The sequence below is a fragment of the Petaurus breviceps genome, unplaced genomic scaffold (genome assembly GCF_028583685.1).
Source record: "Petaurus breviceps papuanus isolate PSGF00001 unplaced genomic scaffold, PetGlider_PUasm1.0 99, whole genome shotgun sequence".
Classification (NCBI taxonomy): domain Eukaryota; kingdom Metazoa; phylum Chordata; class Mammalia; order Diprotodontia; family Petauridae; genus Petaurus; species Petaurus breviceps.
Window position 1 is genome coordinate 24,591,790 of NW_027187465.1, and position 27,138 is coordinate 24,618,927.

At 41.2% G+C, this 27,138-nt stretch overlaps 1 long non-coding RNA gene across 1 annotated transcript; it reads right to left on the reverse strand.

The window, feature by feature from the left end:
• Window positions 1-2,819: 2,819 nt before the first annotated feature.
• On the reverse strand, window positions 2,820-25,843 carry LOC138156356 (uncharacterized). The gene is made up of 3 exons (XR_011167129.1): window positions 25,471-25,843; window positions 4,449-4,525; window positions 2,820-3,050 (listed from the first exon to the last, which is right to left on the reverse strand). It is a non-coding gene; the product is annotated as an uncharacterized lncRNA (long non-coding RNA).
• Between the last annotated feature and the right edge of the window lie 1,295 nt (window positions 25,844-27,138).

Below are 27,138 nucleotides of genomic sequence, written 5' to 3' on the forward strand. Positions count from 1 at the left end.
ATCATCACCTGCTATGCGACTTAAAATAATAATAATAATAACAAGCATTTTTATGGGGCTCTAAAGTTTGCATCATCCTTTATATATGTTATCATATTTGAACCTCATGACAAACCTGTGAGGCATGGGGTATTATTATCCCCGTTTTACAGATGAGAAAATCGAGACTGAGATTGTGATTTGTCCAGGGTGTGTGTGTGTGTGTGTGTGTGTGTGTGTGTGTGTGTGTGTGTGTGTCCAAGACGAGTCTTGGGCCTTGATCTTCCAAACTCTGAGGCTGGCTTTCATGTTTCATGTCTTTTATCCTTTATTATTTCTATTCACTTTCATTAGTTTTGCTTCTGAAGTCCAGATTCAGATAGCAAATGTCTACTATCCCTTCTTGGATAAAAAGGAAATGTTAAGGATTTGTAAACAAACCTCCAAAAGGGGTCACAAAAAGTTGGACATAATTGAAAATGACTAAACAATAACAGCAACGAATTTTATTGGTTTTATGTCCACAAGCTCATAATATATCTTGGCCAATTCATTTGGGGAATGCCAAAACAAAAATGGGAAGCGACAATTTCTAAAAGAAAACCAAGCACAAATAGAAATATTAGAGGGTTTTTAGAGTTTATTTAACTTTTTTTGGAATATAAACACTTGTAATTCAATTCAACAGCCTTTTACTAAGTACCACTTACAAGTGGCCTCGAAGCCACAGGCTCCCCACCCCTGGCCTATGGTGTCCAAGACACCAGGATACTTGCTCAAAAAAAATGCAAAGTCAAGAAACTGAATTACATTCTACTGGATTGTGAATATAACAGTTATAAAGAAAAGTAAATATGAGGTCATAGGACTAGCAACTAACACTTGGAGGGGTTGGGGGAAACTTTCAGAGAGGAGGTGTCAGGAATTTAGCCTTAAAGGAAGAGGAAGATTCTAAGCAGAGTCATACCCTGTGTGGGAGTGGATGAGTCTTTGACCCAGGGTGCTAACATGGGGAGGATTGGCTTATCCCATCAGTCCCCCAGTGTGCCACTGTTCACCACTCCCATGCTGCTGGCTCTAACCACCCCAACAAATCTCATTTCCCTCCCTTGGCTAACCCTGGGTTGTCATTCTCCCAAGGCCTGACTTCCTGCACTGTTGTGCTGGCATGACTTCATCCACCTGGGGCAGACTGCCCATCTGTTTTGGAAACCTGAACCGCAATGGATGCCAGGATCAACAGTGGAATCAGCAGCAAGGGCTCTTGCCAGCTTCCTCAGAAACCACATGAAGGTCTCTGCCTTCCCTACACTCTTCTCAACCAGATTTTCCCCATATGCCCAAATTCCCAGTTAGTGCCCTGATTCTGAGAGTTGGAGATGAGAAAGGAGCACAGTATAGGCATGATACACAACTTGTGAAAAAGCAGGGGGGCTGGAGATAGAATGTCCATGTTGGGGGATTGTCGTGAATCCAATTTGGCTGGAATGTAGCATACTGTGAGATATGGCAAGGTAAGTTAGAGTCAGATTATGGAGGGTCTTCAAAACCAGGCTGAGGAATATGTTAACCTAGAGGCAAAAAGTCATCAACAAGGGGAATGTCCTGAAGAATGAGAATATTCATGATTGACTCATGAAACCAAAGACTGAAAAAGAGCACAAATAAAAAAAGCAAATCCACTATCTTAAGCTACAAAAAGGGATAAAGGAAGAAAAATTGGTCCTAATATACTTAATGAAACATGTCAGACTACTTGGTGACCATCATGGACTCAGAATTAACTTTATTTCTGGTCAAATTAATAGTGTCTTAGAATTATGTCCTAAAAGTCACTAAACTGTTCATATTTTTTTTTACTTAAAGCTCCCATTACTAGGCAGGTACCCTCCAAGGAGGTCAAAGATAGAAATGAAGACCCCATTTAAATCAATATATTTATAGCAGAATTCTTTGTGGCACCAAAATAATAATAGTAATGGAAATAAATAATAATAATGGAAATAATTGATTCCTAATCACTGACTGGGAAACATCTGAACAAACTATAACATATGAATGTAACAGAATATTTTTGCACGATAAGGACAGAAATGAGCAAGTCAGAGAAATATGGGAAGATGTAAACTGAGGCAATATAAAGGGCAGGTAGGTGGCACAGTGAATAGAGCATTGATCTTAGAATGAGGAAGATTCACCTCCATGAGTTCAAATCTGGATTCAGACACTTTCTAGCTGTGTGACCCTGGGCAAGTCACTAAACTTTTATTTGCCTCAGTTTCCTCATCTATAAAATGAGCTAAAAAAGGAAATGGCAAACCACTCCAGTATACTTTCCAAGAAAACCCAAAATGGGATCTTGAAGAGTCAGACATGATTGAAAGGACTGAACAACAATAAAAGGAAGGGTTCATTGCTGGGAGGTAAATATTAGAAAATTACTTTTGCATTTAAAAAAAATGTGGTTATGTGTGCACGCTTACAAGGATGAATGAATGAAAATGCATTTATTTAGTGCATATGATATTCCAGACATATAAACCATAATAAATGCTGAGAATACAAATGCAAGCAGGAAACCTAGTCCGTAAGGAGGAGACAACTCATAAGGAAGCTAAAAAGAGGGGTAGGGCATGAGCTGTTCTGTGGCTTGATTTGGAAATGGCATCGAACCCTAACTCTAAGCAAGGCAAGCAGGAAGATCATCTTCGGAGTCCTTGGAGTAGAGTATGGGATCTGGAGGGAGAGGGAAGAGGAAAACCTGAGTGCAAGCAGCATGGTTTGGAAATAGCTGGGCTATGATATGGAGGTCTGGTTCCCAGCAAGAAGAAGCAAAAGTCTTGTATTTACATACTTTATATTTAATTACATTTTACATATTTACATAAAATATGTCAATGAAACATCAACAAAGTTTTAAAAAAATTCAGATCATCTACTTATATCTGTCTTATAAACGATGTTGGTGACTGCCATCCTTTTGCTTATTTTTAAGGCCAGATGATGAAAGAATGCTGAGTATTTGTTACTCAGTCTGAAACCATCCACTCATTTCCCAAAGTAAAGTTATTCTGTGAAAACAAAAGCCACATTGTGGAGAATAAGGAGCAGAGAATGATACGAAGAGTCTGCACCCATCATCGCTGTAAAAACTACAACTGGACCTTCTATCTCATGGATCAGAGCTCTCACTGCAAATGGTTTCACAATGGGAGTGGGCTACCTGATTTAATCTAATTCAATTCAATAAGCATAAACTAAGGGTCTGCTACGTGTCAGAAACTGGTAGACATGCCTACCCTTTGACCTCGCAATACCACTACTGGGTCTATAGCCCAAAAGAGATAAAAAACAAAAGGAAAAAGATCTATATGTACAAAAATAGTTATAACAGCTCTTTTCTGGAGGTAAAGAATTAGAAGTTGAGGGGATGCCCATCAATTGGGGAATGGCTGAACAAGTTGTGGTAGGTGGTTATGATGGAATACTATTGTACTATAAGAAATGATGAGTAGGATGCTCTCAGAAAAACCTAGAAAGACTTGCATGAACTGATGCAAAGTGAAATGTACTGTGTACAAAGTAACAGCAATGTTGTAAGATGATCCGCTGTGAATGACTCAGCTATTCTCGGCAATACAATGATCCAAGACAGCGCTGAAGGACTTATTATGAAAAATGCTGTTTATATCCAGAGAAAGAAAGGATGGTATTTGAATACAGACTGAAGCATACATTTTTAAAACTTTAATTTTTCTTGAGGTTTTTTTCTTGTCTATTTTCTTTCACAACATGACTATTATGAATATGTGTTGCATGACTACACATGTATAACCTATATTGAATTGCTTGCTTTCTCAATGAGGGGGGATGGGAATTGAGGAAGGGAGAGAATTTGGAATTCAAAGTTTTAAAAATAAATCTTAAAGGGGTGGCTAGGTGGCACAGTGAATAGGGCACAGGCCCTGGAGTCAGGAGGACCTGTGTTCAAATCCAACCTCAGACACTTATCACAAAACTAGCCATGTGACCTTGGGCAAGTCACTTAACCCCAATTGCCCTACCTTTCCCCTCCAAAAAAAATGGGAGGGAGAGAATTTGGAACTCAAAAAATAAAAAATAATAAAGTATTGTTAAAAAATAATAAATGTCAAAAATTGTTTTTAACTTTTGGCTTCCAGCTCGTGTAGGTGAAGCTGCAACTTCTTTCAGTCATCCTGATTCCGGGTTCATCTGACACTGGCAGCCACCTTGCAGCATCCAGGCCATTTGTCACTGCCATGCTGCCCAAGTTTGACTCTAATGAAATTAAAGTCATCTTTTTAAGGTACACTGGTGGTGAAGTTGGTGCCACATAAGCTCTGGCCCCCCAAATTGGTCCCTTGGGTTTGTCTTCCATAAAAGGTTGGCAATGACATTGCCAAGGCAACTGGTGACTGGGAAGGGCTAAGGATCACAGTGAAACTTACCATTCAGAACAGACAGGCCCAGACTGAGGTTGTGCCTTCTGCCTCAGCCTTGATCATCAAAACCCTAAAGGAACCTCCTAGCGACAGAAAGAAGAAGAAAAACATTAAACACAATGGAAACATCAGTCTCGATGAGACTGTCAACATTGCTCGACAGATGAGGTACTGGTCCTTGGGAAGAGATCTCTCTGGAACCATTAAAGAGATACTTGGGACAGCCCAGTCTGTGGGCTGCAACATTGATGGCTGACATCCTCATGATGTCATTGATGACATCAATAGTGCTGCTGTTGAATGCCCAGCAAGCTAAAAGCTACAAAGAGAGACTATTGCAATAAATTTAACATTTGACTTCAACAGAGGCTCTTTATTTTTAGGTCCGGAAAATTTTTGTGTCAGAAGCTACCACTCATTCTGGGAAATAACTGTTAACTTAATTTCTTTAGCCCTCTTGCTCTGCAATAACTTTCATTTGGAGGAGGGAAGGTAGTGTTAGAAGAGAAGGGAAGTTGTTGAAGCATATTAGCAGTGGGACTGTGAATTGAGGGAAGACTAGTTGGACAAGCCAAAATTGCCCCAGGGGTGAGCAAACTTTGTCATCTTTTCAGGTTAATAAGAAAGAGCATACTTGTTGCCTTAAAAACCTTGAATGTGGAGGTTTTGGGGGGTGAGGATCCCCTTAATACAAACTCAGGGCCGTTCAGTTAATGGCAGTAATACTTGGATTTGGGAATCAAGAAATTGTAAAGAGAGCAGCTAGATGGTGCAGTGACCAGCCCTGGAGTCAGGAGGACCCAAGTTCAAATTCAGCCTCAGACACTTTAACACAAAAACTAGCCATGTGACCTTGGGCAAGTCACTTAACCCTAATTGCACTCCAAAAAAATTTTTTTTTAAAAAGAGGTTGTAAAGGAATAACCTTTGATGCGAGACTTTTTTTTTCACAGATAGTATGGGTTTATTCTAGGGTAATAATTGTACATGGTCAAAAATACATAAAATTTTGCATTCTAAAAAAATTGTTTTTATACATAAGTGGGGAAAAATAAAATACTAAAAAAAAACCTTAATTTTTTTTTTTTTAAAGCAATCGGAGTTAAGTAACTTGCTCAAGGTAACACGGCCAGTTATTTCTGGGTGTGGTGCTGAGTATCTGAGCCCGGATTTGATCCAGGTCATCCCAACACTGGAGCCAGTGCTCTTACTTGCTGAGCCACCTGGCCACCCCAAAAACCTTAAAATTTTAAAAAAGAAATTGTGGCAGACACTTAGGATGAAAATAAAATTCCTTTCCCTCAAGGAGTTTATGTTCTCTTCCAGGTTCCCTTCCAGATTTAAAATTCTATGATTCCATGATGTCAACAACACATAGGAACTCAATAAATTCTCTGATAATTGATTAGTTACCTGGCCCTAATCATGATTCTCTGGATTTCAAAATGGTGCTGCTACTGCTTTGTCATCTTGGAACCTCCTGGAGCCTCCTCTCCCTGGTACTCAGCAAGGTCTGCCCCCTTCTCCCACTGGTGAGTTCCTCCTACAGTTTCCGTGTTTATAGAGGGGTTCTGCCTTCATTCCCCTCCCTGCCCTGCTCCTGAACTTCTGAACTTCAAAATCACACACACAGACCTTTCATCTCTCCTCCTACCCTTTTGCTTTGTCTTTGCCCACTTGTCTTGCCCTCCTTGAGGGAAAGAACTGCCCATCTTTTTGCTTAACTTTCATATCCTTAGCACTTAGGACAATGCTGGATACATAGTAAGTGCTCAGTAAATACTTTCCTTCCTTTCTTTCTTTCCTTCTCTCTCTCTCTTTCTCTTCCTTCCTTCCTTCCTTCTTTCCCTTCCTTCCTTCCTTCCTTCCTTCCTTCCTTCCTTCCTCCCTTCCTTCTTTCCCTTCCTTCCTTCCTTCCTTCCTTCCTTCCTTAGTTCCTTCCTTCCTTCCTTCCTTCCTTCCTTCCTGTGTCATCTAGGATACAAAATGACAAAAGAAACATTTCTATTCCAGTAGATGTAAGGATGGAGTGGGTGGAGAGAATTGATTAAGTAAACCACTCAAATTACCCCATCCCACTTAAAATTAGGGTTAAGATGCTAAACCCATATATTTTTATAAGGTGAGAACGGAGGTCTTGATTGAATCAATCAGTGAGACTTCTAGGAGCATCATGATTATGTGAAATGGAAGTTTTTTAGAGATACTCTGGAGAATGTGTGGACATTCTTGTAACTGCATTTAGTCTGCTAGACACATAGTCAAAAGAAGACATTTTGACTGGCTACAGCCAAAAGACTAGGACTGTGGGCTCTTTCAGAGGTCTTGGCCTGCTACCTTTGTTTAGCTCCTTCACTGATGGCATCCTGCAAGAGACAATCAAGTAAAGGGAAAGACCTTGGGTCTTCTCCGCTCTGGAGCTGACGTTTGCGACCCCTCAGACTATGCTATCCATGAGGTTTTGGCAAAGATACTGGAGTGGGCTTGTCATTTCCTTCTCCAGTGGATTAAGACAGAGGTTAAGTGACTTGCCCAGGGTCACACAGCTAGTGAGTGTCTGAGGCCAGACTTGAACCCCTAGGAGGAGATACATGACTCAGTGGTTAGAGGGCTAGGTCTGGAGCCAGGAAGACCAAAGGCTGACATGTTGGCCCACAAAAATAGACCTTGACCCTTTTATCCTGGCTTTTACTCTTTTCTGTTTTAGGTGAAGCAATTAGAGGCTTCAACCTTGTGAATTCTGAAAGGTTAAGAAAGCAAACCACCTGAGCTCAGGAATCCAGGATTTGGAATCCACCTCCAGTTTTGCAGTCAGCCCAACATGGATACCCCTAAAAGTAGTGAGTGACCTTTGGGGCCAGCCAACTGGTGGATGAGATGAGCATTCATCCAGAAGTCATGCTGCATCTGGATGAGAACTTGTTAGAATTCAAGTTACCTAGAAACTGCTGAGTCTGAGCCCGCTCGTTCCAGAGACTGAGGGGCTATAGGGGAAAACATGTCCCAGAAGTGCTGAAGAAAATATTTCTACTTTTGTTATTGATAAATCTAAATATCTGCTTGTAAAAGCTAATTGATTTGTTAAATTATTTTTTAATAAATTTATTTATTTACTTTTAGTTTACAACATTCAGTTCCATAATCCCTTGAGTTCCCAAATTTTCTCTTGCTCCCTCTCCTCCCCCATTCCCACTCCCCCCATGGCGGCATGCAATCCGATATAGACTTTACAAATACCTTCACACTAAACATTAGTCAAGTTGTAAAGAAGAATTATAACCAATGGAATGAACAAGAAGAATGGAAAGCTAATTGATTTTTAGCAGTTAAATGGAACTGGGGTGCAAATCAGTCACTAAAGAGGAACCAGGGAGAAAACACAACAGGTTGGGACTTGAGCCAATGGCAGTCCAGATGAGACTTCCCAAACCTCAGAGTTCCCATAGAACTCTGAAGAAGAGATGTAGCTGCCTAACTCTGGGAAAATGGCCGGAGCATGCTCATTTGAAGAGGATTTTGAATTCTGGATATCACATCCTGCTGTCGGCATCCTAGCAATATCCCTGTATTCAATGATGGCAGTATCTGCATTGGAAGCCAAGGACAGACTGGACACTGATTCAAGGTTTTGTATATAAAGAGTCACAGGAAAAAATCTTACCAGATCTGAGGGAGTATGGTAGCCATCCTCTGGAGAACTTACTAATTGGTGAGAGTGGAAATTAGGATAGTAGCACCAGACAAATGTGATAGAATGTAAGATCATTGAAGTCAGGAGCTGGTTTTGTCATAAATCACTAGTGCCTACCACATAGCAAGCAATTGCAGACAGTCTATTCACAGCAAATGACACACTCTTCTTCTAAACTCCTAATTCCAAATATAAGAAAATGACTGCAGCAGGCCATGGTCATGGGCCAACTGGGCATGAGAGAATCACAATCACATGAGTTGGAGTTGGGAATGCTGAATCACTCTAGCACTGAATAGAAGCAAAATAATTTTAACACAGGGTAAATCCCAATCAATTTTTTAAAATTCTGAAATGAGAGATCTGGATAAATCAAAGTAAAAGTTAAATTGTTTTAAAATAATCATAATAGTAAAAAATTAAAATAATAATCTTGGTGATAGCTATATTTATTTAAGTGCTTACACATAGTAGGCATTCTAATGGATACTACCAGTGAGATTTAGGGTAAAACATTTAAACTCTCTGGACCTCAGTTTCTTTATTTATAAAAAATGAGGGAGTTGGACTGTCTTCAGATATCCCTTCCAGGGGTGGCCAGGTGGCTCAGTGAGTAAGAGTACTGGCTCCAGTGTCGGGATGACCTGGATCAAATCTGGGCTCTGATACTCAGCACCACACCCAGAAATAACTGGCCGTGTAACCTTGAGCAAGTTACTTAACCCCGATTGCTTTAAAAAAAAAAAAGAAATACAGATATCCCTTCCAGCTATAGATCCAGGATGTTATCTACTAAATTATTATTCCTTTGTTTTACAGGTGAGGAAAAAACTCTAAAAACCTAAGTGATTTGACCAGGGTTATGTTGCAAGGAGGAAACAAAGGACTCAGGTCATTCATATCTATAAGGACAGTATCCTTTCTATGACATCCTGATGTCTCCTGGTAACTAGTAAATGGCAAGCATTTGTCAATGTCAGTTCTGCCTTCTGTAACTTGCATGAACTTTTCCAAACTTTTCCATTTATGATCAGGTTAACAGATTTCATTCAATTCAAAAAGAATTTACTGATAAAAACCATGATAATGGACGGCTAGGTGGTACAGTGAATAGAGCACAGGCCCAGGAGTAAGGAGGACCTGAGTTCAAATCTGGCCTCAGACACTTAACACAAAAACTAGCCATGTGACCTTGGGCAAGTCACTTGACTCCAACTGCCCTCCAAAAAGCAAAAAAAACAAAACAAAAACATGACTATTTTTCTCTATAGACTGAGATGGTTTGTTCTTATAGTGGTAAATTAGAGGATTGGAATAATGCAAAATAAATTTGCAACTTAATTCTACCACTTACCTGTGAGATCCTGAGCACGTAACTTAGCCTCCACAGGTCTCATTTTCCCCATTCATAAAATAAGGGGGTTGGATCTGATCATATATAAAGGTATCTTTCAGCTCTATACCTATGATCCTTGATTTAGGAAGTCTCTCTGCCAGGCACCACTAGGCTGAGACAAATAGTGATTAAAACTGATGATGATAATAATAACTAGCATTTATATAGCTCTTTAAAGTTTATGAAGCACTTTGCAAATATTATCCTGTTTTATCTTTACAACAACCCTGGATTTTTCTAAATGAGGAAACTGAGGTCAGCAAGGTTAGGTTACTTTCCCAGGATCACATAGCTGCTAAGTATCTGAAACATATTTATACTCACCTCTTGGGCTAGCACTCTGTCCACTCTACTGATTAGTGCCCTTTGCCAAACTCTGTCCTTTATTTAAAAAAAATTTATTTTGGATCCCAAATTCTCTTTCCCTCCTTCCCCTCTCACCCACCAATTGAGAAGGCAAGACATACAATAGTCATTATACAAGTGAAATCATGCAAAACATAGTTATACATTAGATGTTGCAAAAGAAAAAAAAGCAAGAGAAATAAAGAGAAAAAAGTTTGCTTTAATCTGCACTTAGAGTTTATCAGTTTCCTCTTTGGAGGTGGGTAGCATTTTTCATCATTTTTAAAAATTTTGAAATCATAAGTCCTTTGGAATAATCTTGGACTATTGTATTGATTAGAGTAGCTAAGTCTATCCCTGTTAATCATCATTATAGTATTGTTATTCTTGTGTGCAATGTTCTCCTGGTTCTGCTCATTTCATTTTGCATCAGCTCATATAAGGCTTCCAAGGTTTTTCTGAAACCATCTTTCTTATAGCACAATAGTGTTCCATCATAATCATAAAACATGGCTTATTCAGTCATTGCCCAAGTGATGGATATTCCTTCATTTTCTATTTTTTTTTTGCCACTATAAAAAGAGCTGCTATAAACATCTTTGTACATATGGGTCCTTTTCCTTTATTCTTTGATCTCTTTGGGATAAAAACCTAGTTGAAGTATTGCAGGGTCAAAGGGCATGCATGGTTTTATAGACTTTTGGGCACAGTTCCAAATTCTTATCCAGAATGGTTGGAACAGGTCACAGCTCCACCAACCATGCATTAATGTCCCTATTTTCCCATATCCCTTCCAGCGTTTATACTTGTCCTTTTCTGTCATCTTAGTTAATCTAATGGATGTAAGGTGATACCTGAGAGGTGTTTTAATTTGTGTTTCTCTAATTAGTAGTGATTTAGAGTTTGGGGGTTGTTTTTGGGTTGGTTTTTTTTTTTTTTGCTTTTTGAGGGGCAATTGGGGTTAAGTGACTTGCCCAAGGTCACATGGCTAGTAAGTGTTAAGTGTCTGAGGCGGGATTTGAACTCAGGTCCTCCTGAGTCCAGGGCATATGCTCTATTCACTGCACCACCTAGCCGCCCCCTAGAGTATTTTTTCATATGACTTTTGGGTAACTTTGATTTCTTCTTCTGAAAACTACCTGTTCATATCCTTTGACTACTTCTAAATTAGGGAATGGTTTTAATTTTTATAAATTTGACTCAGTTCCCTATATATTTGAGAACTAATACAATTATTACAGAAATTTACTATAAAAAATTTTCCCCTGCTTCTTGGTTGTATTAATTTGGCTGCATTTTGTTTGTGCAAAAACTTCTTAATTTAATGTAATCAAAATTATCTACTTTATTTCCTATGATCCCCTCTACCTTTTCACAAACTTTTCCCTTATCCATAGATCTGACAAGTAATTTTTCCATGCTCTCCTAATTTGCTTGTGTTATTACTCTTTATGTCTAAATCATGTCCCTATTTTGAACTTATCTTGGTATACAGTGTGAGATGTTATCTGTGCTATGTTTCTGTCAGACTGCTTTTTGGTTTTCCCAGCAATGTTTGTTGAACAGTGAGCTCTTGCCCCAGTAGCTTGAATTTTTCAGTTCCTCAAACTCTAGATTACTGGGGTCATTTACTTCAGGATATTATGTACCTAATCATTCCATTGATCAAGCACTCTACTTCTTATCCAGGACCAGATTGTTTTGATAATTACCACTTTGTAGTACAGTTTGAGGTCAGGTACTGCTAGGCTGCCTTCCTTCACTTTTTTTCCATTGGTCCCCTTGATATTCTTCATCTTTTGTTCTTCCATATGAATTTTGCTATTATTTTTTCTAGTTCTAAAAAATAATTCCTTGGTAGTTTGATTGGCATGGCATTGAATAAGTAAATTAATTTAAGTAGTACTATAATTTTTATCATATTGACTTGGTCTACCTATGAGTAATTAATAATTTTGCAGTTGTTTAGATATCCTTAATTATATGAAGAGCATTTTATTTTATTTTATTTTTTTAAGCAATCGGGGTTAAGTAACTTGCTCAGGGTTACACGGCCAGTTATTTCTGGATGTGGTGCTGAGTGTCTGAGCCCGGGATTCGATCTCCAGGTCATCCCAGCACTGGAGCCGGTGCTCTTACTCGCTGAGCCACCTGGCCGCCCCTGAAGAGTATTTTATAATTGTGTTCATATAGTTCCTGTGTGAGTCTTAACACGGTCACTGTCAGTATTTTATACTGCCTGCAATTATTTTAAAATGGAATTTCTCTTTTTATCCCTTTCAGCCCATTCTCTCTGTCTCTCTCTGTCTCTCTTTCACACACACACACACACACATTCTCTCTGTCTTGGCAACTCTTTCTTTCTCAGTTTGCTGCTGCTATTTCCAATGTGGTTGCTCTGGTAGCCCAGATTCCATTTCTCCAGTGTCTTGTGAGATCTCACAAGGCCTCATCTACCAAAGAGAAGAAGCCACAAGCAGAAGTCAGTCCCATCCCAGACACTTGGAGGCTCATGATTTGCAGCCTGGTGCAGGAGAGCAAAAAGTCTTCCTCCCACCAACCTTCAAAGGGAAGTCCCTACACCTCAAGGCCAGGGAGGAAGGAGAAAAACACGAGGGGCAGAATTGCTCCTTCAATATTTCTATAGATCTCTGGTTCAGCATCCAATTAAGAACTCCTGGCTGCCGGGAAGCACCAGAGGATATTTTCCAGCTGATCTGAATTGGGCCTGGTGAGGCATGAAAGGGTACAAAAGACCCCACCATCATGCATCCCCACTTGGTGCTACTGTGACTCTCTATTCAAAGAATCACAGCATCTGGGCCATCTTGGCCAACCCAAGCTTCCACGAAGCTCTTTGTCTGCCACATTCGCAACAAGAGGTCATTCTAACCTTTGCTTATAGGCTTCTAGTGAAGGGGAGCCAACTCCCAAGATATGGCCCTTTTAGATAGTCCTGATTGGAAAATTTCCCCTCACGTCACCTGCCAATGCACATTATAGAATGTTGTTGACTTGATAAGAAACATAGGTAGGGCAATTAGGTGATGGAGTGAAGAGAGCACTGGAATTGGAGTCAAAAAGAGTTGTGTTCCTTATCCAGACACAGATACTAGCTGTGTAATCCTGGGCAAGTTACTTAACATTCCTTAGCTTCTGTTTCCTGATCTGTGAAATGGGGATAATAATAGCAACTATGTCTCAATACTGTTGTGAAGATAAAATGAAGTAACATTTGTAGAGTGTTTTACAAACCTTAAAACATTTTATTAATATGTTATATTAACTATGGTAATAATAAAGTAATAAACATAAAAGTATAACATAAAATTATGCCTAAAATATATTAAAAGTATAAAAATAACAAAAGTAAAACAATAATAAAATATCTTTAATGCATTTAATAATTAATACATTATATTAATATGATATATCCATCACAATAATAAAGTATGGTATTATAATGATTAATAATATATTAATAATAAAATATTATGTTAGCCTATTATTATTATTATTATTATTGCAGAAAGAGAAGAAGGCCAAGGAGAAAGTCTGGAGGAATATCCATGCTTACGGATGGAGAGAGAGGTTGCCACAGCAAAGGAGGCAAAGAATGATTAGACAAGTAGAAAAAGATCAAAAAAACTATTGTCGAGGAAGTCATGGAGAAACAGGTATTTCCTTGGGCTTTAAGTAATAGCTATCCAGTAATCTAGAAGTTTCGAGATAAATTCTCCCATCCCTTATGCAATTCTTTACAAAATTATGACCCCCTTAAAACTCAACACCCAATTTCAAAATCAAGGAACAGGTTTCATCTAAGCTAAAGACAGTCAAGATTAGAAGATTCTTTCTCATTTCTCGGTGACTCCTGAAAACAAAGGAACCAAAGGTGGCCAAACCGCTTCTTTTCCATTAAGGAAGAGAAAATATTCTCCCTTTATTGCCAAAGGTCAGCCTTCTGGTGGAATCAATAACTTTAAAGGGCGCCATTGAGACATTCCACTCTTTGCTGAGAGCAGAGAGCCAGTACACTTAGATTTTTCCTATCTTCCAGCTAATAATGTCAGAATACTAAGCCACAATGAGCCTTTAGATCTCTAGATTGGAATTACAAAGCAAAGGCTAATTAATTTTTATAACATGTTGTAAGGGGCCCAGAGATAAAATATTATTATGCCCATTTCACAGTTGAAGGAACTGAGCAATCAGGCAAATTAAATGCCCGAGGCTACAGAGTGAGTCAGTTGTTGAAGCAATATCTCATTTTAATAGTTTCTTATTCATAGGCCTATATTGTTACAAAGTAGACCAAGCCAGTTCCCCCCCCCCAAAAAAATTAGTTTATCTGTTCCTTTCTACTACAGGTGCACAATTCCTAATTTTGTTGTGTTTTTGAAAAGCTGTCTTATTGTTGTCTTTTCTTTTGACAAATATTCATTTCCCCTCTACCACTGTCCCCTAAAATTGAACCTTTGCTTGAAAGAAAAACAACATTTAGGTAAAGTCATAGCTACTGGTCTGAGGGTGTATACCAACAATCCATGTCCACCTTTCTACTGAGAGGGAGAAGGTGTGTTTCCTAAGTGCACAGACTGAGAGCCAGAAAGGACCTTGGAGGGCATCTAGTTCAATCTCCTCATTTTACAGATGGGGAAACTGAGTCCCAGGAAGGTTAAATGCCTTGTCCAAGGTCACAGGGTCATAGATTTAGATCTGGAAGAGACCTCAGAGATCTTCTAGTCTGACCCTCCTGATTTTACAGGTGAGGAAATTGGGCTCCCTAGCCCTAGGTCACTCAAGTAGTAAGTGACAGTCAAGATTTGAACCCGGTCCTTGGCCTAAAAAGTCCTGCATCCTTCCTACTGTACCATGCTGCCTCCTATCCTTTTAATTTCTCCAGGAAAAAAGCACTTACTTGTACACTTATTTTTTTCCCTGTACCACCGGGTCTCCTGGGTATTCAAAGCTGTGTAGAAATAATCGTTTTCTGCTTTTGTTAAATTAATGCTTTTTAGATTTTGTTTGACACAGTAACTAAGTTTCAACAAACAATTCCATTACACACACACACACACACACAAACACACACATACACACACACAGTGGCAAAAACCATCTCAAAAAGTGCCTGGGACATAAAGGCAGCATGGTGTCAATATAAGGCTGGGTCAAGAGTCTGGAAGACCTCCATTTAAATCCTAACCCAGACATTTACCAATTGTGTGACTCTGAGCAAGTCACTTATCATCTCTCTGCCTTGGCTTCCTCATCTATAAAATGGGGACAATAATATGTGTAGCAGTTACTTCACAGGGTTTTGGGGAGGATTAAATGAGATAACATAGGTGTAGTTCACAGCCTCTGGGCTCACTCTCCCAATCCCCAGGAACACTAAATCTTTGCGCCCCCAGACCAAGGCTGCTATTCCTCTCTAGGTTCTAGAGGCAACCCTGGGAGATGAGGTGTGTTCTAGTTCTGTCATTCACAAGCCTCCGACCAGTATGCTTACACCATTATCAATAGCCAATTAACTTCTTCCCAATATCAAATGAACAATTAACACCAATTAGTTGCGGGGTATATGTGCTGCCCATGAAGTTTATGTATGTTAACATAGGTTGGCTAAATGAAACCTGAAGGGAGACAATGAGAGATATTTCAGGAATATTGCCCATGGGGGGGGGGGGCGGGGAACCTTCAGCCTCAAGGCCACATGTGACCCTCTAGATCCTCAAATGCTCCCCTTTGACTAAATCCAAACCTCACAGAAAAATCCCCTTAATAAAAAGATTTGTTCTGTGAAACTTGGACTCAGTTGAAAAGCCACACCCAAGGATCTAGAAGGGCACATGTAGCCTCTAGGTGATGTTGAAGAGGTTACCCACTAAGAGGGTTAGGGTTGCTCTGAAGACCCCAAAATACCAACACACCAGGTCCTGCTGAATGAATTCTACTCAAGTCTTCTCAGCCAAAAAAAAGTAAAATTTATTAAAAGTTCCCTTGCATTAGACACTATGGTGTTGTGGGAGGAATGTAGGGGTGGTCTAGGGGGAGGAGTTTGGGGAGGATCTTCAGGAAGAGTTAATGAGGTCAATGAGTGATATTTTGAAAGGCTTGAAGATGGGAAGTAGATGGGCTAGGCGAGTAACTAGGCTAGTAGCTAGCAGTTAGTAACTAGGCTAGAGGTCTGGCCCTAGCCACAATAAGGCTTATTGCCTCATGCAAATGCCTCATCAAATGGGACAATTCAATCAGAGTTCAAAGGGGTTCCCAGAGCCTGTACCCTCAAAGATTCAAGGAGAGCTCAAGGGGGTTCCCAGAGTCTGCACCTCATCATAGACTGCAGGTTCCCCACCCTGGCCCATGCCTTTCCAAAGGAGGCTTTGATTTGAGGGTAAGGGTCAGGAGAAGGGGCTATCAGGCTAAGCTGCTCTGTTGTAAGAGAAAGATGTATTGAAATAGAACTTAAGTTATCTGCCTCCCCTAAATATTACTGGCATAGAGGAATGATTGGTTTCTAGGTTCAAGCTGCTTTCTTGGTTATTAACCTTTAAAGGAGTAAATTCACGCTCATAGATTTGGTTCTTTCCCACCAAGTGCTAGTTACACAAAAGACTAGAACAAACAGGAAATAGGAAAAAACCCACGTATCCAAGCAGAGATCACACAGAAATTCTATAAACCAGAATATACCAGAAAACACTGAATGAATGGGCTCTCCCGCTGCAAGTGAGATAGTTCAACAAAGAAAGATCTCACCCCAGGGAAATTCCCTGAAGTCTTTAGGGAGACAAACTGGAAATCTGGGACATGATGTGGCACTGAATCCATTTCAAGCCTGTGGCTTTGTAATGGAAATGCAGATTTAAAGATCTTCCCTGCCCCTAGGCTAACGTGCACCTGGAGCCTGGGGTGGGAGGCTGGTTTTTCAGTAGATACTTTTTGATTGGCCAGTGGGTCAATAAGGTTGTTACATTCTCTGAGCCAGGAGAAGGCTATATAAGCCCTGATGTGTAGCTTTGTTTTGGGACTCACTTTGAGAAATGTTCTGTAATTTGATCTGAATTCTGGGAAGCCGTTGTTGAGAGTCCCCCGGCTTTGAAAAACCCAGAATGTGGAAACCCAGATGTTGACTGGGTATGGATGTAATGGTTGGACAGTTTGGAAATCTGTCTACTTGATGTTTCTGTCTTGATAATTATGCCTGTATACTTTGAGGTTCAGGGTGCTGACCTTTTCTCCTGAACAAGGTAAACGATATATGTCTGACTGATTAAAGTAAGCTTGTTAACCCATTTTGAGTTGCTTTCCTTTAACAAAGCAGATCCAAGAACCTGTGTGAGCAGGCACCCTGGGGACACTGGGGTGCTTGCTGCAACAGGCTTCTCAAAGTCTATTCTCCCTTTACCTGGACTCCATCCCAAAGAGAATCTACAACCTTGTGTGTTTTCTCTCGAAGCTGGAATTGATGGGGTATAGATTCTGGGAACCCCTGGAACCCCTTGAATCTTCCCACTTGATCTGGCATTCCCCAGAGGGCAAAAGCCTTCCATTATTAATATGAGTGAATCTCTGTTAGCCTTAACCTAACCTAGCCATACATTGTCTGTAATCTCTAGGTAACCTTCAGCTACCTCCTACCCTTGATCCTATCAAAATATCTATGACCAAATCTGTTCCCCTTAAACTAGCCTTAGCCCTCCATTGTCTGTAACCACTGGATTGCCTCCTGCTATTCCCCACTTTTGATCCCATCAAAATCCCATTCTCTTGGTTCTTGGAGTCTAACCCCAGTCTCATCAATATCCTCCTGAGACTCCTCCTCAAGACCCTCCCCAAACCCCTCCTCTAGACCACCCCTAGATCCCTCCCACAGTTATTCTGTATATAAGATCCATCTTGCTTCTATGAAGTGGATCACATTCAATCTAGCTGAGATTCAATCTGGCCTGCTTGTATTGAGAAGCATCATAAAAGATTTTGCTCCTTAAGAGTCTACCCAGTGTGTGGAATCTTTAATAAACTTTGCTTTACTTTGGCTGAAAGACGACTTGAGTGGAATCTATTCGGCAGCACCCCGCATGTTGGTATTTCGGGGTTTTAAGCACCCCTAAATCCCAAACCTCAACAGAATGAAGACTATCTTCTCCAAAGCTTTCCCAACAATCCCACTTCTCACACAGCCTTGAATCATTCTTCTCACCACTGCGGGGGGCCTCGTGCAAATACCCCAGTCTTCAAACCCAGATTACATAGCTTTACAAAAGAATATTCAGAAGGTATAGCAAGCACCAAAGTACAACATTTCCCCTGATCTAGAGCACATCCTTCTCTCTGATGAGGCATGGGCTCTGGGAGCCCCCTCCAGCTCTCCTTGAGTCCTTGAGATACAGGCTCTGGAACCACCCTTGGACTCTTGATTAAACTGCCTCATTTGATGAGGCATTTGCATGAGGCAATAAGCCTTACATTGTGTCTGGGCCCAGACCTCCAGCCTAATTACTACCCGTGTTTCCCCGATAATAAGACACTGTCTTATTTTTTTTTGGACAGAAAAACACCAGAGGGCTTGTTTTCAGGAGAGGGCTTATTTTAATGAACATTGACAGCAATTTTAATAAACAGGTAAATGTGAACAAAAAAATGTACCAGCAAGCAAATCACTGGGGAAGAACAGGATGACGCGCTCACTGCTGCAGCTCTGATTGGATGCAGCTCGGAGCGCGGCGTGTATTTCGGGGGGGGGGCGGGGAACGGCGCATACAGAGGGTACCGTAATGTAGCGTGTAGTGCAGGGGATCATCTTCACTACAGTAGCAATCTCAATAGGGCTTATTTTCAGGGGAGGGCTTATTTTAGAGGAATCGTACACAGTAAGGGGAGGGCTTATTTTCGGGATAGGTCTTATTATCGGGGAAACTCGGTAACTGCTAATTACTAGCCTACCCCTCCATTGTTCATCTTACCACCCCTGAGCCTATCATTAACTCCTCCTGAAGACCCTCCCCAAACTCCTCCTCTAGACCACCCCTCGATTCCTCCCACAACCTTCTGTATATAAGACCCCATCTCACACACACTTTTCTTTGGCTGAGAAGCCTGGAGTCGAATTCATTCAGCAGGACCTGGTGTGTTGGTATTTTGGGGTCTCCAGAACAACCCTAACCCTCTTAATGGGTACCCTCTTCATCTCTACATATCCAACTGGTCCCTGAGACTGAGCTCAAATTTGAAATGTTAGTACTTCCTGTCCCACCAACTTAAATCCAATTCATTACCTAAATCCAATTCATTTGCATGTGGTGGCATTATCTTCCTGAAGTCACGGTCCTCTTCTACTGGAGAAAGAACAGCAATGGCTGGCCAGTGCTGTCTTCATTTCCCGATTGCAATCATTGTGTTTACTGATCTTTTGGCTCAGCTGCCTTTTCTCTACATCCCTTCACATAAGGCTTCCCATGTTTCTCTGAATTTTTCATATTCTTTGTTTCTTACAGCTCTTCCCTACCATGTATCCAGAGCCAATATGGAAACACCTTTAAAATATTCAGGCACTACAATGAATGGGCAAATTTTTGAAAATGATATTATGGAGGCAGAATGTGATGGTGGATTGAGTTCTGGCTTGAAATTTCTGACCTTGATGCTAACCAGTTATGTAATCACACATAAGGCATATAACCTTGCTAAGCCTCAATTTCTTCATCTGTAAAATGGGGATAAAAATAACCCAAGGTTCTTGAGTTTTCAAATGAAACAATGCATGTTAAAAACCTTAAAGTGTTATATAAATGTTTTTGTTTTTGTTTTTTTACTAATTTTGTAATTTCATTAGTATAGAGAACTCCCATGAGGGGACTCTCTCCACCTATCCAGGTAACACTTGCTCCTACAATCTCTGTAGCATTAGAGAGTTTCCTGGGGCTGAGAGAGATCATGTGAGCCTCCCAGGGTCATGAAACCAGTAAGTGGCAGAGGTGAGACTTCCTGACTATGAGGTCAACTTTCTCTCCATTATGTCATGCCACCTTTTAAATGTGAGTTATTCTTCTCTATTCTCCATTCATATCCCAAGACTGGTATGTATGCCCTTTAACTAGAAAAGGACATTTCAATTCCTTTTGCTTAGATCATTGGTACAACTGAGAGGCAGGGTGATAAAGTAGATACTCCTGGGTTTGGTGACAGGAAGACCTATGTTTAAGTCTTTTCTATGATGCTGACTTAGCTGTGTAACCTAGGTGCCCCAGGAAGGAATCATTTATTAAGGACCTACTATATGCCAGGCAATGTGCTAAGCATTTTATGAATACTATCTCACTTGTTTCTTACAGCAACCCTGGGTGTGTGTGTGTGTGTGTGTGTGTGTGTGTGTGTGTGTGTGTGCTCGAGAGCTATTATTATCCCCATTTAATAGTCAGGGAAACTGAGGTAGACATTGGTGGTGTGATTTGCCCCAGGTCATATAGCTAATAAATGTCTGGGGCTAGATTTGAACTCAGGTCTTCCTGACTCTATGCACAGTGGTACCACCTAGCTCCCTTAGTTGCCCAGGTAACTAAGATTACATTATGGAAGAGTTGCTGATCAGAACCAATGGAGAGAGATTTCACACCAGGACATCCCTATGCCCAAGAAATTACAGGGTCAGAACAAACAAAAATTAATGCAGCTAGTTATCTAATTCAACAAGGAAGCTCCCTTAAAAACTCCCTCCTTTTTATTTTCTGTGATATAACTCTCTTCCTTTACTCCTAGTTAAAACAGCCCTGTCAGAAACTTAAAAGGCCCATTATGTTTTGCTTCTTCTGCCAGCAGGTTTCTCTATTTCCTCCTTTGGGAAATTGTCTGATTTCAAGGACCTATGCCAGACTTCTCCTCTCACATAACACCAATGCTTGACCTCCGGGTTGGGTTACAGTAACCTTCCTCTGGGACCCAGTAGTTCATGCTCTCTTCCCAAATTATCTTGTATTGATTTATCTGAGTACTTGGTGTAGCCCCGTAGGAGAAAGTAAGCTCCCTGAGGCCAGGGCCTCAGTGCTAGCATAGTACGCGACAAATAGCTGACATATAAATGTTGCTTGTGGTTGCTTCCTTCTTCTTGCCAAGGCTGGGATTTAAGTCAAGTCAGTATTTATCAAGTTGGGATTTAAAAGAAAAACTAGAAAAAAATTCTATATAATAATAACTTGCATATTTGCAGTACAGTAATAGGAGAAAGATTACTGGATTTGGAGTCAGAAGATGTGGGTTTGAATCCCAACTCTGCCACTAATAACCTCGGTCTGTGTTTCAGTTTTCCTCATTTGCAAAAGGAGAGAGGGAGGGCTAGTTAAGAGTTAAAGGCCCTTACAGCTCTAAATCTGTCCTCAGACACCAGTCATGTGACTACGTTTAACCATTCTGTGCCTCAGTTTCATTATCTGTAAAAATGGTTATAGCCTCTAATACAGGGTTTTTGTGAGGATCAAATGAGTTAACATATGTTATTGTTGTTGTTCGGTCCTGTCTGAGTTTTCGTGGCCCCATATGGGGTTTTCTTGGCAGAGATACTGGAGTGGTTTGCCATTTCCTTCTCCAGTGGATTAAGGCAAAGAGAAGTTAAGTGAACTTGCCCAGAGTCACACAGCTAGTGAGTGTCTGAGGCCAGATTTGAACTCCAGTCTTCCTGACTCCAGGCCCAGGGCTCTATCCACTGAGTCACCTAGGTGTCCCAATAAATGTAATTGTTAGTTGTGTCTGACTTTGTGACTCCATTTTGGGTTTTCTTGGCAGACTTATCGGAGTGGTTTGCCATTTCCTTTTCCAGTTCATTTTACAGATTGGGAAACTGAGGCAAGCAGAGTTAATGGATTTTCCCAGGATCACAGAGCTAGTGAGTGTCTGAGGGCAGATTTGAACTCAAAGAGATGAGTCTTCCTGACGCCAGGCCTCTGTCCTTTTCACCACCCAGTTGATCTAACATGTTGGTCCAAGAGTAGATGTAAAGTGCCCTCCAGCTCTCTGATCCTTTGTGGTGAGGATGAGCAGGGTCAGGATTTGGAACTAGAACAGACTAATCCTGAGCAGAACAGGATTATCGAGAGTTTGACTGAAATAAGCTTTAACTGAGAACAGTAATGCTAGGTTATGATGAAAAAGAAGTTATTCCAGTTTGTTAACTGTTGCCGGATGAAACCTGCCCAGAATCTGGCTGGAGCACACAAAAAGCAGGTTATGCTGTGGATAAGGAGAATAGCAGCCCCTCCTCCTGGTCTTGCCAGCCTTTTCCTGCCAGGACTTAGAAATGGAAGGAAACCTAGAGGCAAATGGATGCAACTCACTCATTGTGTGTGGTCGGCTTGACCACCGGCGTTTCCTTGCTGGACGTGATGAACGTACGGGCTGGGAAGCCTTTGGCTCGGACCTTAACAACAATAATGGCTAGCATCTGTACAGCACTTTTAAAAGTGGCAACAGCACTTCTGTTCTAATTTGAGCCTCTCAACAGCCCTGGGAGGTTATGATCCCCATTTTACAGATGAGAGGCAGGCAGAGGTTAAGTGACTTGTCTAGAGTCACACAGCAAATTATGTGTCTGAAGTTAGATTTGAATTCATCTTCCTGACTCCAAGACCAGTGCTCTGTCCACTACAATCATCACTGACATTTATATAGCACTTTAAGGCTTGCCATGACATTTATATACACACATGTATGTATATGTATGTAGGATGTGTATATTATATGTGTGCATATGTATGTACATGTGTGTATACAGATACATGTATAATATACACATGAATACACATATATAATTATATACCTATAACCATATCTATCTATAAAATTCCATTTGATCCTTACATTAACCTTATGAGGACAGGTACTATTATCCTCACTTTAAAGGTGGGGAAACCTAGTCTGAGAGAGGTTACGCAGTTTGCCTAGGGTGACCCCGTCAGTGTGTGAGGCAGGACTGGGACTCAAGCCTTCCTAACTCAAATCTCTCCCCACTATTACCACCTAACTGCCTAAATCTGATTGCATCACATTTGGTATAAATTATTTGGAACTATCTGGGGGGGGCGGGGTAGGAGCCACCCCTTTGTACTGGCCTATAAAAAGGGGTCAGCTCCCTTTTTTTAACCTTTTTGGAGGACAGACCAGAGTAAAAGAGCTAAAAGCAGAGGGGATCCATGTATGTTTGTGAATGGAGAGGAGAAAGGAGGTGGGAAAAGTCCAAGTCTCTTCTGCCCCCTCCCTAGGAACCTCTAATAGGTGCATTGGGGGCAGTATAAATGGGAGGGGTGTGCATATGTTCTCAGCCAAAGCACTTTTATGATGCCCTGAAGGCTGTCTATGTGCATCTCTACTACTCAGAACTTAGAGATAAGGACATGATCCTGGAGAGATGGACTAAACACTTGCATAGTGTTCTTGACAGACAATCATCAACCAATGCTGAAGCCACTGGCCACAGTCGCTCTCTAGAAGAGCTTTCAATTGAAGGAGTTTTCAATGTCATTAGGTCTTTTTGTATGGCAAAGCACCTGGTGCTGACTCTATTCTAGCTGAGATTTAAAAGGCAGGGGGTCCATTGCTCACACAAAAAGCTGACTGAAATCTTCTGGGTTATATGACAAGAGGAGGTTCTTCCCCAGGAGTTCAAGGATGCCTCCATTGTCCATCTCTATAAAGTAAAAGGAAATGGATTGTCATGTGACAATCATGGTGGGGCAGGGTTGGGAAGGGGGTCTCTTTCTTAGCCATTTATGGCAAGATTCCTGCCAGTATCCTCCTACTGGCTTATCTTTCGCCTAGAAGATGGTCATCTCCCTGAGAGTCAGTGTGGCTTCAGAAAGGGCCAAGGAACAATCAACATGGTGTTTGCTGCCCAGCAACTCCAGGAGAAATGCCAGGAGCAGAAGAAGGGTCTGTACACAATATACATCAATCATGGGGCGGCTAGGTGGCCCAGTGAGTAGAGTGCTGGCCCCGGAGTCAGGAGGACCTGAGTTCAGATCCAGCCTCAGACACTTAATACACACACACACACACACACACACACACACAAACCTAGCCGTATGACCTTGGGCATGTTACTCAACCCCAATTGCCCTCCAAAAACAAAAAACAAAAAAGCCAATATACATCAATCTGCGTGAGGACTTGTGGAAGATCATGGTAAAATCTGGTTGCATGAGAAATTTATCAGTATCGTACATCAGTTTCACAACAGCATGTTTGTACAGATTCTGGATAATGGACAATGCCCTAGCACTTTCTCACAAACCAATGAAGTGAAGCAAGGCTGGATGTTTGCTCCCACGCTTTTTAGCATGATGTTTTCAGCAACATTGTCAGATGCCTTCAGAGAGGACGAACATGGCATTAAGGTCAGCTACCGCACTGATGGTAAATTACCTAATTTGAAAAGGCTACAAGCCAAGACTAAAGTGGAGAGTCGTTACACAATTTTCTGTTCACAGATGATTGTGCACTCAAGGTGCCTCTGAGACTGAGATGCCAACAGCGTATGGATAAATTCTCTGCCACTTGTACTAATTTAAGCCTGAAAATTAACACCAAGAAAACACAGGTGCTCCACCAGCCAGCACCACACCATCCATATGTGGAACCATCCGTATAACAAATGGAGAAGTTTTGAATGCTGTGGATAAGTTTACTTACCTTGGCAGTATGCTTTCTAGGAATGCACACATAGATGAGGAGGTTGATTCATACATTGCCAGAGCTAGCTCAGTGCTGGGGAGGCTCTGAAAAACTATGTGGGAGTGGGGCGGCTAGGTGGCACAGTGAATAGAGCACTAGCCCTGGAGTCAGGAGGACCTGAGTTCAAATCTGGTCTCAGACACTTAACACAAAAGAAACTAGCCATGTGACCTTGGGCAAGTCACTTAACCCCAACTGCCCTCCAAAAAGAAAAAAAAAATATGTGGGATAGAAGAGGTATTAGAATGACTACCAAACTGCAGGTCTACAGAGCCATTGTGCTGACCTCATTGTTGTATGCCTGTGAAACCTGGACAGTCTACCAGCACCATTCCAGGAAACTGAATTGCTTCCACTTAAATCGTCTTAGGACTTAAATCGTCTTAGGAAGATTCTGAAGATCACCTGGCAGGATAAGGTACCAGACACTGAAGTCCTTTTTTGAGCTGAACTGCCAAGCATTCAAACTCTACTGCAGAGGACAACTCCAATGGGCCAGCCACATTGTTCAAATGCCAAATGTGCATTGGCTAAAAGGCCATTTAACTGAGAACACTCACAAGGCAAGAGCTCACATGGAGGTCCAAGGAAGCAATAGAAGGCCTCTCTCAAGATCTCTCTGAAGAAGTTTAGAATCAATTGTGAGACTGGGAGACACTAGCATGGCACCGCCCAGCATGGTATGCCTGGAATCAAAGAAAGTGCTGTACTCTACAAGCAAAGCAAAATTGCAGTAGCTCAAAAGAAACATGAGATGTGCAAATTTAGAGACATCTCTTCTCCAGATGTTCATGTGAACTCTTGGTGTTCGATCTGTGGTAGGGCCTTTGAGCTTCTATTGATCTGATCAATCACAGTCAGACACACTGTACCTTGATTCCAATATAGTGATGTCATTTTTGGTCCTCTTCGAGAATGAAGGACAACAAGCAACCAACCGTGTTCTCAGTCATTGAAAGGAAGGTCCCCAGGGCGGCCAGGTAGCACAGCAAGTAAGAGCACCGGCTCCAGTGTTGAGAATACCTGGAGATCGAATCCTGGGCTCAGACACTTAGCACCCACCCAGAAACACCTGGCCGTGTAACCTTGAGCAAGTTACTTAACCCTAATTGCTTAGGGGCGGCCAGGTGGCTCAGCGAGTAAGAGCACGGGCTCCAGTGTCGGGATGACCTGGATCAAATCCCGTCTCAGATACTCAGCACCACACCCAGCAATAACTGGCTGTGTAACCTTGAGCAAGTTACTTAACCCTGATTGCTTTAAAAAAAAAAAAAAGAAAGGAAGGTCCCCTGATTCACAGAATTGGAATTTTGGAGATACACAAGACTTGGTAATCGTTGGAAACACTCTTTTGGTTCTTCATAAGTTCATAGATTTGGAATGGGAAAGGAGTCCAACAGTCCTAATTTTACAGATGAAGGTATTGCACAGAGCAATGCCTTTGTGCCCCACCCTCCATGAATCCTCAGTAGTGGAGAACAGGCATCTGTTTGGATAAGCCTTGGGAAGTTCTCTGCCATGTCTTAGGCATATACACCCTAGCAAGACAATCTTTGGAGCCACTCCAAAACTCATGACTTGGGTTCATTTTGCACAAACCTAGGCTTTACTCTGGAGTTTTCTCTTCAAGAAAATAGCTTGACCAAAGTTTATTTCTAAGTCTAAAGAGATATGGGGGGAAGGGTCTTTGACTCCCATACAAGTACTCAAGATAACACTGTCTAAATCAGGTACAGAACAACCTTTATTTCAACCCACACTGATTGGAGAAAGCACAAAGGATTCACTGTATCCTACAAACCAGGGGTGGGGAACTTGTGACCTTAAGGCCACATGTGGCCTTCTAGATCCTTGGGTGGGGCCCTTTGACTGAGTCCGAGTTTTCAGAAACAAATAATTTTATTAAAGGGATTTGTTCTGTGAAGACTGGATTTAGTCAAAGGGCCTCAGTTGAGGACCTAGGGGGCCACATGTGGCCTTGAGGCCATAGGTTCCCTACCCCTGCAAACAATCAGTACAATTCTTTCCTTTCTCTGTTGAGTCCCATCCTATCTTATCCTCTGGGCCTACAGTGCCCTAGATTAATAGGCTAGTGTGGTTTATACTTTTCTCTGAAGGTATCAAATTTCAGGATGTCCTGACTTCATATATAGAATGGTTGTTGAATTTCTTGACTTCTCAATGGGTAGGGGAGAGAGGGAAGTGAGGAAGAAAGAGAATTTGAAACTGAAAATAAAACCAAAAATGTTTTAAAAATAATTTTTAAAAAAGGCAATGCCCTGATATTCTGTTAAGTCCTACTCTCAGCTCAAATATATATATATAAAATAAGCTTCCAGCCTAATGCTATTCCCCTACGGACCTTAAGTCCTCCCTAGAAGGAAAATGAATTTGTGGTTACAAGGACGGCATATTTCAACATTACTGTGAATCCCTTTGTTTAGGAACCTATGAAGGACTCCAGCCTTATGGTACCATTTAAGGCCTTGAACTCCCTGCCAAAAGGAATACATACTTGGGATTGCTGAGACAACTCTCTT